This window comes from Triticum urartu, chromosome 4A, assembly GCF_056163025.1.
Source record: "Triticum urartu cultivar PI428250 chromosome 4A, HENAU_Tu73, whole genome shotgun sequence".
Classification (NCBI taxonomy): Eukaryota; Viridiplantae; Streptophyta; class Magnoliopsida; order Poales; family Poaceae; genus Triticum; species Triticum urartu.
In genome coordinates, this window is record NC_141876.1 from 618,517,353 (window position 1) to 618,529,904 (window position 12,552).

Consider the following 12,552-nt stretch of genomic DNA (forward strand, 5'->3'; position numbering starts at 1 on the left):
CTTTTCTTTTGTCCAACTAATGTGTAGTGAAACTAGCGCAGTACGTTCATGTTTTTTAGCTAGGTGTGTGTAGACCTCAGTCCACCTCAATCAAGTGTAGATGTGTGCAAATCTTAGTCGACTGCTACTTAACCAAATTTCACAATCAAGAATCAAGTGTAGATCTCAATCAAGTGACAATGATTAGTTAGATTCTCCAAAACAAAGGGGCAAGTCCAAGAAGATTCAAAAGGTAGATTAGAAGGGCGTAACTGAAGATTTAGTAATTCCGTTCCTTTATATTCTCCAAGAATCAGAACGGACCTAACTGGACGAAAACCGCTTTCAGACGAGAGAATACGCCACACGGCGGTGGTGGAATACGCCAGCTAATAGATGAACTGCACTTGGCTTGGTCGTCTAAATATGTACACATCTCTTCTTTTCCTTCTTCTTTGTCATGTAAGATGACATACCGGTAGACAATAAATTTGAGTGTGCCTCCGCTTCACAGAATTTTTGAAACTTATCTACACCTATCACGATGATGCGCATTTTGATTACTTTCTATCAGAAAATGCACCAAAAAACCATTGTTGTTCAAGTTTTCCCCGTGAGTTTAAGGAAAATCTGATCAAATCAATTATTTAGGATCTCCTTATGGGAATTTTTGAATATCCGACTTCTATTATTTAGGAGTTATCTTAAATCATCAGGACTTTTGGGTGCGGTGATGAGGATGACATGAGGAAAACACACTAGTTAACCTGGGACAAAATGATGAGGCTGGCGATATCGGCTTTCATGATCTCAGGTTATTTAACCAAGCTCTTTAGGCTAAACAGGCGTGAGATTTGTTGGTTTATCTAGATTCACTTTGTGTCAAGTTGATGAAAGCAAAGTATCATCCTCCAAGGACATATATTCTTCATATTGGTTTTCCGCACTCCGCATTAGCTACTTGGCAAGGTGCATGGACTAAATCTGTTTAAGAAGGGTGTCATTTGGAGGGTGCATGATGGCTCTAGTATTAACATTATAATTGGCTCCCCTGAAAATTTCAGCTAAAAGGAAGAATACTAGACTGAAGTGGGTGTCTGATTTATTCTTGAGCGGGGAGAGATGTTGGGATGAAGACTTGATTAAACACCTTTTCTACCCGCATGACTCTGAGTAGATTCTAAAAATTTAAATTCAGTTGTCGGGGGATGGAGATTGTATTGCTTGGCACTATGAGAAGAACGGTATGTTTTTTGTCAAAAGTGTGTATAAGCTCGTGCTCAATTTAATGGATAGTAAAAAAAAATGCTTGGGTGCAGTCTAGTGGTGACTCGAATGGGGAAAGGAGGATTTGGGATTTAATTCCGAAAGCTAATGTCCCCTTGATGATCAGGATTTTTGCATGGCGTGCTAGTTAATAGAGTTACGCACATGAGACACTGTCAGGTATGCGCACTGTTTGTAGAGTCGAAGATGAAAGTACTTCTCATGCTCCTGTGATTTGCCCTAAGGCTCGTGCCCCGCATTTGGCATTGAGGGAAATGTGGAATTTTCCTGGGGAAGAAGTTTTTAAATTCTTGGGTCCTGATTGGTTTCTTGTTCTGTTGGATCAATTAAGTTTGCAGCAACAAAGCAAGTCTTATTTCTTTTCTGAAGAGCGTGGCACTTCAGAAATGATGTGATTTTTGGAAAGGAGAAGGAATCCATTAGTGCCTTTGCTAGTTATGTGCATAATTATTGGTCCACCTTCTCGTTGCGTTAGGCTAATATTGATTTGGATTCAAATACCAAAGGTAAAGGTATGGTGGGATGGTTAATGGTCAGTTATGCTTTGTTAATTGATTATGTGGGTTGGCAGCCTCCTCCTTTAGGCTATATCAAGATCAATGTCGTCGCAAGTTTTGTGGAGAACTTCAGTGCCGCAAGTGTGGGTTTGGGTGCTAGAAATTCATCCGACGAGGTCATCATCTCTTCATGGGATTTTATTGGACGGTGTACCAGTGCTAATGAAAGAAGAGTTTCGGGCTTGTTTTGTTGGGATTTATATCGGTATCAATCTTCACAAGTCTATTATTTTGGGGACTGATTGTGCTTTTGTTTCTTTCCTTACAAATGAAAACATTGACAGGTCTCCTCTCGTTGATGTGAGGAAGGAGGCATTGAGTATCTCTAAGTTGTTCCAAAATTTTAGGATTTCTAAAGTTAATCGAATTGCCAATGGAGTGGTCCATGTGATTGCTAATTGTAGATTTTATAGTAGGTTCAATGATGTTCTTCTTAATAGTTTTCCGCCCTGCATGGTGTATGTTGTAATCAATGATTATGATAACCTTTTAATTAATTAATCTATTGGGTGTTTAAAAAAATTGTTGTTATTTTGGTTTTCAATTTCACCTGCAAGATTTGATATATATATATTTTGTTTTGCTAAACACTACTTCAAGTTTTTTTCATTCTTAGAATCAAAACCAGATAGGCGAGTAATAGGTGGGGGCATCTTATAAAAGAAACCAAAACGGTTCTAACCGAATCAAATCTGCTTTCAGAAGAGTGAATATGTCCCCCCCCCCCCCCCGGGGGGGGGGGGGTTCTAGAATAAGCAAACCAAGAAACAAAGTGTAGTTCTGGATCTGTGGTCTCTTTCAAGCACTTTGCTTCCACAAAACTGCTACTCTACAAGTAGTGCTTTGCTTGCACCCATGTATTTGTTACGTCACTAGTACAATACTCGTTACAGTTTTGTTTTCGACTAAGATCACACACAATATTCATATTCACATTCATGTTGCTAGCAAGTCCAACCACTTGTACCTGGCAGGCTCTCTCTAGTTGTTTGCTACTATATTTGGTTATCAGTTGAGTTAAATAGCACACATATATTGTATGTGAAAACAAGGATCATTACACCATCACATTTGTGTACACATGCACCATACAGACAATAGACGATGTGGAAAAACAATCATGTATGTTTATTGAGATTTCATCAATATGAACGCATTTGCAGTAGCTTTCAAACACCCCTTCATTTTCCTTATTTCAATAAACCGTTAAAAATGAGGTTAAAAAATATATGAATCACGTTGTTTTCTATGAGAAAATGTAGTTTTCAATAGTGATGTTAAACCGTAATGATTTTGCAAAAATGCTCAACATAGGTTATGATTGCCATGTCCATAGCCTTCCAACGGAATATCGCAAGCCCGATTTCGATAATGCACGGAAGTTCAAACTGTCCAACATGCCATTCAACTACTTGTTGCATAATAGCTTTTGTTTGCTTCCAAACCCATGTGTAAACACCGCGATAACTCCAAACCTCCATAATTTTTCACTGATTCATGGTTTTGTATACATTCTATTTTTATTACCATATGTACATGTTGTCATTGCACGTTCCTGACACTTACGCCATGTTATAATTCTTTGCTAGATTTTACCACATTATTGCACATGACTTAAATTATAACAATAGTAAAAAACAATTGCATGTGGACTGAGAAATTTTGTCATCCCCTTATTATATCATAAGATTCCTTTTGTAGTATGCCAAAAAAATGGAGTACCTATACCCAAAGAAAGGGATATGCGTCGATTTGTCTTTGACTTATAAAATCGCCCAATCTGTTCTTCTGTGTGTACAGGTAGACCATAAGTTTGATTTGCAAGTTTTTGCCGCAACACTTACTAATATAACCAACCAAAAATAGTACTTGCTAAATTTGTGTTATCAACTAAATTAAATAGCCCATATATTTTAATGAAAAAACAATGATCATTACGTCATTATATCTGTTTGCACATGTGAGATAGCAACTTTCCCCCAAAACAAGCATGTTTATTGAGAGTAGTGAACATTACATATGTATGGTATTATTTAGCATTGCATAGCTCGAGCATGGGAACCATCAAGTTAATAGTTCTATGCAACAACACTTTGGAGGATTGAGTGATTCCCTACAAAAGGAATGGAAGTGATGCATGCCCATACGAGCGCAGACACCTTTGCATCCAGCGTTATTGTTAACACATGGATTTAGAACGTCGCACTTCACGGGACAAACAAATTCTACAAAATACATCGTGTACACACATATCAAACAAGATGCATTTTTCATATACTTCATAAATCTAAACATTTGGAAAATTCATATCAAAATAGGTGTGTTACACACCAATGCCTGCATGGTAGGATGGAATGGCAGAACACATGATAACAAGCACTGGGAAAGAAACAACCATTGAGTACACGATATCTGGTTGTGCTGTTCAATTTCTCTTTCCTAATTATGTTTTTTTGTGTGCTCACTGCCAATAAACTCTTTCCTTTGCTGCTATTTGTAGAGAGGTTTGCCATATCTAGTTGATTCCAAATAAATGCCATACACCCTTATGTCTATTTACGAAGTACTACTTTTTATGTTGAGTCACAATCAAATCTTAGGCAAAGATCTTGCTTTTATATCATGCAGTTGTATTAATACTACAATATTTTAAATACTATCATATATCTTGTTTGGATAATATCACATATCTTGTTTGGCATATATGATTTTGGTTTCATTTATTTGCTTATTTATTGCTGATGACATTCTAGAATAGGTAACTATATCTTAGATATTTATCTTGCATCTCCTAAATTAATGTTCACATCTATATATATTACATAATGTTTTTTTGTTATTTTTATGTATGTAATATTTCACGTTGTTGCAAATATTAAGGACCATACACTTAAATGTATTTATAGAATATTTCATTTATATACATTCGCACTTTAACATAGCATAATAATATCGCAAGATTACAAATCTTGTTTGTTCAAATAAATTAATATCACAATTGTTATTTATTTAATTTAGATAAGCACTATATTTATTTTATATTTCTTCATTATATCTCTTTGCTTACAATATATATACGAGCACAGTATAACTATTTTAAAAGTAACAAGATATGTCAATATTAATTCGGGAGACCAAGATCAGTAGCTAATATTTCATTCCATCTCTCCATATACACGAGCAAATGAAAGACTTGCGAGCCATTTGCACAAAGAAAAAGTAGCCTCCTTTGCATCATGGCACTCATCGATAGCATTGCAAGAATATGACAATATTTTACTGTCGTGACAATTTTAGGGTTTCATATTACTAGAATGTCACGCATGTGTGTATTTGTCTATGTTAAATGTATGCATGTATGTAAGGCCATTTAGTAAAGTCTAGAGGGGGGGTGAATAGACTACAATTAAATCAAATGGATTTTTTTTCTCAATTTTCAGTTTCCTTGGCAATTATATGTTTTTCTATCAATAGCATATCAAGCACCTTGCACATGCAAGTCTAATAGAATATAGAAATGTAAAACAAGAACTTGTTCAAGTAAAAGTAAGAGTAGAGTTAGAGGAATACATACACAAGGTGGATCGATGGAGCTTTTTCCTGTGGTTCGGATAGTTGGCGTTATCCTAATCCACGTTCGTGGAGGCTTACAACCACAAAATGTTCTAGGATCAAAGAGATCTCGTTTGAGAGTTACACAAAGGAATCAAGCTGCGAAGGATGACCACCCACTAAAGATACTCTGAACATACGAACACATAGGCCTAGTCTCGCTTGGCTAGATCTTCACGAAATAGACAATCTCCAAGCCCGTACAAACTTCTTGTTTTTTGTATAACTTGAACATTTCAAAGCACCTAGCCGATCTAGGAGGTGCACACAGTCGAAAAATAACAAGATTGTGGTTGTTTGGTGGTGAATCCCTTGCTCTTTTGCTTCAAAGGATAATATCCTCTACACTCAAACTCTCTCAAGATATGGCTTTTGAAAGCTCTTTGAAATCAACACATGAAGGTGCTTATTGTTGGAAATATGCCCTTGAGGCAATAATAAAAGTATTATTCATTTCCAAGTTTATGATTAATGTTTATATTCTATGCTATAACTTTTGTGTCTCGCGAGTCTGCGAAAGCAAAGAGGCTTAGAGAAAAACTCATATGCACATGTAGAGTTATAAATGATAAAATAGATTCCTAGTCTTGCCTCTAGGATTAGTGTTGCATCATGGTTCTGTTTTCCTGATCATGGGCATGAGTTAAGAGTAACGATGATGTCGTCCATATTGAGGACACAATGTTAGAAAAACACTCATGTCGAATTGACCCAAGTTGTATGTTATACTAGGAGGTGATTTTGTCACAGGTCCATAGTCCGTAACACGGAAAGGTAATATATGCATAATTCCTTAGACCATGAGAGTCTCGAGTCACTTCATAATAGACTATGCACTTTGGATTGTTCTAATGTCAACCGTAATAGGGTGATAATGGCAACTTACAGGTACATAAAAAATGTATGATAAGTGACCAGATAGCTCGAGACTAGGATTTGCTCCTCCAATGATTGAAAGATATTCTTAGTTTGCTCTCGGTGTGAAGGCATTCATCATCTTCTAGCCGTACACAATGTGACTTGCTCACGGGGATGCCGCAACACGAGAACGAGAAAAAAGAAGAAAACCGATAATAAGGAGACTGGCATAGTGATCATGTGTTTGACTCACAGGGATGCCAATATATCTCACCTCCAGTTTTGTAAAGTATTGTGGATCAAAAGGAATATCATACGGTAGGTATAGGCTCACGTGATAATTATTCGTGTGAGTATAAGGGTCAATATGGATGTGTATGGTTCCCGTGAAAAAAAAAATTGGATGTGTATGGTTACATTGTTTCATTGAACGAAAGGTGTTTCAGTCATGTCTATATTTCACCGAACCTGCAGGGTCATGCACTTAAGGGTTTACGGTCTGTTGAGTACCATTAGAGTTAGGAGTTTAGGAGAATATCATTGAAAAAGTTTTGGAGGTTTTTTTTTAACATAGATTGTTTTGAGAGAGAATCGAAAGTGTTTCAGGAAACCAAAAGTGTTTCGGAGAAAACCAGGAAGGTGCAAAAGTTCCGGAAGGGAAAACAATTATGTAGTAGAGCTCCGGGATTTACTAGGAAACCCCTGGAATTGTACGAGGTGCCCTCGGCTGCCCAAATACATTAAGGCATATTAGGGAGAAGCCAGGTGGGCCTTAAGCTCCAATAGGGTGGCAAAAATAGGTTTCTCTTTTTATTTTTCCTTTTCCTCGAAAAATGTTCAATTTTTTCAAGAAAAATGTTTCAAAATTACCAAAATTGTTCGCTTTTCTAAAAAATCAGGATTTAAAAAGATGCATTTTAAACAATGTTCGGATTTTTTATTTTTTATTTTTAAAATTGTACAAATTTTGTTTGAAAATTTCAAACTAATTGGAGTTTAACTTTTTCAGACATTTTAAAAGTGTTCAGAATTTCAATTTTTTTTCACTTTTTAAAAAATGTCCAGAGTGTCAAAATTTGTTCTAAAATTGTCAAAAATACTTGGAATTTCAGAAGGTTTAAAATTTGTGTTCATGCTTTTAGAAAAAAATTCAAAATTTTTAAAAAATGTCCAGAATCAATTCCAAAACTGATTGTAATTTAAAATTTTGTTCACTTAAAAAAATGCTTGTGCTTCTCAAAATGTGTTTAGATGCTACAGTTCATGGTACCGTATACGCTCGAGAACAGGCAATAGTATTAATCGTATAGTGAATGTTCGATCCAGCTCGAATGGGACGGCGGCCCAGGGAGGGCGCCCTTGTGGGGCGCGTTGCTGTCTGCCGTAGAACGTGGCGTATAGGGACTCCCAGTGACAAATAGGTAGTCCTGCCGCATACCTGAAGATCCTATTTGACGCTCGAAAGCGCCAGACATGGTGGCCTCGCTAAATGCGGAGTTGACATGGTATGGCCTTTTCATTTTTTTTAGTTTTTTCATCTTATTTTTTATTTTATTTTTATTTTCTTCACAAATGATTTTTTTAGTGTTCATAATTTCAAGTTTGTTCGAAATTTTAGAAAATGTTTTCTCTTTTTAAAAATGCTTGAGATTCCAAAATTTGCTCATGTTTTTAACCAATGATTCTTACCTTCTTTTTTAAAGTTAGAGATTCCAAAATTTTCTCATGTCTTTAAAAATAATGTTCACTATGTGTGCAAAAATGTTCATCGTGTACAGAAAAATTGTTCAGTGTGCATTTAAAAATAAAGCTCACCTTATATTAAAAAAATGTTCAGTGTGTATTTTTTAAATGTTTACCGTATATTCAAAAAGTTTAGTGCATATTTTAAAATTCATTTTTGTTGCTACTCTCCGATCCATATTACTTATTGCTCAAGCAGATGTATCTAGACGTATTTCAGTGCTAGATACATCCGTTTGAGCAACAAGTAATATGGATCAGAGAGAGTACTTCTCAATGTGTTGCGCTACCTTTTAGTCACCTAACACCATCAGCCCAAATGTGGCTATCCATGCGTGCTGAATGTTGAAGGTCCCGTGCTGATTTTGTTTTTTACATTTTGAACTGGAATGGGCCAGCCCAGTCAGGCTGCTTCTGCGATGTATGCCAGCTCACCTGAAGGTTTTTCCCCTTGGCCCATATTTTTGGTTCACCGTTAGCTCGGGGTTTCGCTTGTTCGTGTTTCGACAACTTGATGTAGACTTTATGTGTTTTTCTTTGTTCACCTGAAGGTTTTTATCGATGTATGTTCAGTTCTGCTCCAGTTTTCTCCTTTTTTCTTTTTCTTTTTCTTTTTTCCTTCATTCTTATTGTTTTATCACCAATTTTCTTGGTTTTCTCTATTCTTTGATATAACTTATTTTTCTTTGTTTTTCCTCAGTCTTCGATGCTTTTTCTTCTCTTTCTTTTGTTCTTCATTTTTCTTTGTTTATTCTTGGTCTTTCGCTATTCTTTTTGTTTTTCGTTGGTTTTATTTGTTTGTTTCTTATGTTTTCATTGATTTTATTTTGTTTACTTTATTTCTCTTTCTTTTTAATGGTTTTCTTTATTGTCCACTGGGTTTTCTTCGGTTATATAACCATATTTATTGAGCTTTTCTTTTCTATATGTTGTTTGAATCGTTTTCCTCTGTTTTCTATGGACATTTTTCATACATGTGAAACTTTTATTTCTGTACATGTTAAACATTGTTAAAATACATATTTTTAAAAGAATTGTATATTATGTCTACATTTTTTGTAAACATCAAGAACATTTTTATACACATTTAACATTCCTTTAATACATTATTAGAATTTTTAAATACAATGTTTCACATTTCTTTCAAATGCATGTTTGATGTCTAATTATTTCATAAATATTTCACATTAATCATATGCATCCGAAACATTCAATTGATATATGTTTAACATTTCCCAAACACATAGTTAACTTTTTTGTATAATGTCATGTGCATTTTTCTTAAGCATGTGACATTGTTAAGATGTCACAAACATTTGTTTTGTATGCTACCAACAATTTTCAAATCTATGATTACATTTAAGAATTATCCAAATCTATGATTACTTTTTATAAGGTCACATTAATTTTATGAAACATGTGGATATTTTTAAACGTCACAACATTTTTCTTATACATTTGTAGCATTTATTTAATATAATTTTAATTCTTTTAAAGTAAATGATTAACTTTCTTAATGTCACATGCATTTTTTGAAACACGTGAACATTTGTAAAGTGTCACCACTTTTTTTAATGTGCTATCAACATTTTTTTAATTAATATAAAAATTGTTTTACATTGTGTTACCATTTTCTAAATTCACTATTTTATTTTTAGGTTCATTGGTGTTTTTAATACATATATATATTTAAAATATTTACGAAAATATAATAGAATAAAAATAAAAAAAGGAAAAGGAAAAATCAAGAGGAAAGACGAGCATACCTAGTAATTTCCTGGGCTGGCCCATTCGCAACTGCTCGCGTCAGCCGATGTATAGCCGCACCCAGTAGAGGCCCGCCTTGAGTTTGGGCCACATATACGTCTAGTATATTTTATTTTTATTTTTATTTTTGAGAAGTACTCCCTCCGCCCGGAAATACTTGTCGGAGAAATGGATATATCTAGATATATTTTAGTTCTATATACATCAATTTTTATTCATTTCTATGACAAGTATTTCCCGACGGAGGGAGTATATGTCTAGATGTCTACTACTCTTCCTCTTTTCTTGAGTTGGATATATATCTACTATTCTGATTCTCTGCTCCAGTTTTGGATCACTTCAAAACTGACTCACACTTTGCTCCAATTGTATTTTAGATTTCGAGATGAATAAATTAGCTCACTCGACCAGCACCAGGATGTACAAATGGCATGAAAACAGGAGGTTTGGGGCAAATACAGTTTTGTACTGATTCCAGTTTATGAAAAAATGTATATAACATTACTAAACATGTGTCTTTAATTACAAAAAAAGGTTGCATGGATCTCTTGTCATCTACTTATCCTACCAAGACATTCGATGGAACCGTTAGTTAGTCTAGACACATGCGTGTGTGGATAACACGAATGCCATCTCACAGTTAGTCAAGATCTCGTGGACAGAATCAAATAATGAATTTTTTAGGCTTTTGCTTGTGGTTCGTTACTCATGATTATTTCAGTCTAATTATGTCATCGCATAACATGTGCGTCCGCAGTGTACTTGGATTTCCTGAGTTATCCTTTTTCCAGAGCTCACAAACGCATACGCACATTCACCCTTGTAAAAGTACACACACACATTCTATCAATATATTTCCGGGAGGATGAGCCAGCGAATCTTGAGAACGGTGAAGTCACCATAGAGACTTCATAGTTGACGGGCATGACATGCCAGTAAAAAATAGCGCTAGAAAGTCTTGAATAACTCCAGAAAATGCGAGCACGCGTGCTAACTCTTGAACTTGAATCCGGGTTGGCAATATCCACCACAAACATATCGTTATTTTTCTTTTCTTTCTGAATTATCCTGGTCTAGACTGGTTCGTTTCACCTGCTATATACCTAAATTACATATCTTTACAATACGAACATGATATAATTATACTCTTGCAAATAATGAATTGGTATTCATCTTGTATTTTTCTATCTAATTGCGGAACTCAAATCAAATTGGTGTTCATATATGCCACATATATTGTTATACAAAACCGTTGTCAATTATAGCGAAGGTATTTAATTTTAGACCAATCTCAGTGTGTCAAACACACCACTTTGGTTGAAAGAAAACACGCATCTTTATTCAGATTGGCTTCTATGTGTTACATGCATAGAATTATTTAGCATTGCATAGTTGGAGCAAAGGTACCATTAACTTATGTTTCTATCCTATGCAGCAACATAGTGGAGGATGGGTCTCCTTGCAAAAGGGACTGGCAAAAGGCATGCCTGTACCCGCACATATAGTTTTGCATCCAGCGTCATCACATGGATCTAGAGGCTTGCACTTCACCTCTACAAAATACAACATGTAAACAAGAAGAATTTTCTTATAGGTTTAATGAATTTAATTTTTTTGGAAAACATGTAACAAACAGGGAGATATCTTACACACCATTGCTTGCATGGCACGATGGCAAGGTAGAACACATTATAGCAAGAACCAGGAAAGATACAACCAGCGAGTACACCATTGTCGGCCGTGTTGTACTACTCTTGGCAAGTGCCATGGGAACAAAGAGACTACTTATATTCTATTGCCCCTTCCTTCTTTTGTAAATGTGTGCTTGGTACCAATAAACTCCTTATTTGCTACTATTTATAGGGAGGCACAATAATATATTACATTATGAGTTCGCATTCATGCATGTGCTTCTCCTATGACTATTGTTGCCATATCTTGATGATTTTACATAAATGCCATACACTCTCTTATATTAATGATATTGTTACATATTTATTTATGTGATAATGCAAGTCTTTATAGTCACAATTAAAAAATTAGGCAATGACCTAGCATTTATATCTATCATGCATGGTATTAATGTCACAACATTATAAAAAATACTATAGATCTTGTTTGGCTAAATAAATGTCACATGTGTAATTTTGTACTCTCTAAAACACTGTTATCGCATACCAGTTATGGGCAATTGATCATCGTTAAGATAGATCAACCTTGTGTAGGATGTACATATTCCAGACTGGAAAGCTTTACTTGCACAGATGTTTCAGCACTTCACCATACACGTTTGCATGATTCACTTGGTAAGTTTATAATTGTTGTAGAACGCATGAGCCCGTAAATTAATATAGATCATAACATCTTGATTCAACTATTACAAGGTCTAATTGTACAGAATAATTCACATTCGTTGAATAATGGTGTATGAACATTATATTTTTTTCTCTCTTGCTTCATGCTTCTGCAATAGGCCAATGTTCTTATCACACAATTTATTTTACCATATATCTAGTAATTTAGAAGTTAATCTGCCTCCCCACTTGCTTATCAAATAGTGCATGTTGGCCATCAACCTCATATTACTTGCGCGGAGTGTCAATTATAAAATTTGTTAAATTAAGCAATAGAAGAAGAAGAAAAAAGGAAAAGAAAAGAAAAGAAAAAGAAAAAGGAAAGCACCGGCAACCAAGGTTATTCATTAAGCAAAAGGAGAGCACCAGCACCCAAGTTCATCATGGACGATATG

At 35.1% G+C, this 12,552-nt stretch overlaps 1 long non-coding RNA gene across 1 annotated transcript; it reads right to left on the bottom strand.

Annotated features, from left to right (window-relative positions):
* Positions 1 to 11,115: 11,115 nt before the first annotated feature.
* Positions 11,116 to 11,628, bottom strand: LOC147977471 (uncharacterized). The gene is made up of 2 exons (XR_015602228.1): positions 11,457 to 11,628; positions 11,116 to 11,356 (listed from the first exon to the last, which is right to left on the bottom strand). It is a non-coding gene; the product is annotated as an uncharacterized LOC147977471 (long non-coding RNA).
* Between the last annotated feature and the right edge of the window lie 924 nt (positions 11,629 to 12,552).